The sequence below is a fragment of the Odontomachus brunneus genome, unplaced genomic scaffold, assembly GCF_010583005.1.
Source record: "Odontomachus brunneus isolate Ranch 3 - 2012 unplaced genomic scaffold, Obru_v1 Obru_scaffold_197, whole genome shotgun sequence".
Lineage (NCBI taxonomy): Eukaryota > Metazoa > Arthropoda > Insecta > Hymenoptera > Formicidae > Odontomachus > Odontomachus brunneus.
This window is the reverse complement of record NW_022639647.1, coordinates 277,462-278,066: the sequence shown is the minus strand read 5'-3', so window position 1 is coordinate 278,066 and position 605 is coordinate 277,462.

Here is a 605-nt window from a genome sequence, read left to right as displayed (position 1 = left end):
CCGATCTGCTCCTGATCTGCTCATGAGACTGCAAGAGCAGGAGCAAGAGAAGACCATAGAATATTACAATTATAAATAGGAGATTATACTATTCTCTCGGATCCAGATCTCACTCGCTCTCTCGGATCCAGATCTCACTCGCTCTCGTTATCGTAAGCACCCAATGTTTGTGTACCAAATGGTACAGCTGTCAGTCTCTCAAAGTCAAAGGTTGCTTTAAATCCTCTAAAACCTGCTGTCCATGTATGCCCGTCTCCACCGTTGCCCCTCCACATCCGGTGCAAATAATACAAATAAGCCCCGGGGTCGACACCAATTTTTTGGCAGCCCCCGGGTGCTTGGACGCAATGCGCCACCATGGGGGATCCACCATAAAAGAAGGAGGGCACACTAGGTGGCGGCGGGTCGCCGTGCGTTCGAAATCTGCGTATCTTTTCGTTCTAGAAAGCGTAGCTGCACGCGGGGTATTACCTTTATGGCGATACCTTCGATTTCCTATCGCGGAGATTGGATTCGGTTCAGTGCAAAGCTGGGATTCCGAGCCTCGACTTGCAAAGCGGAGTACCCTCTCCATGCGGCCTTCCCCTTATGCACACACTGAGCGC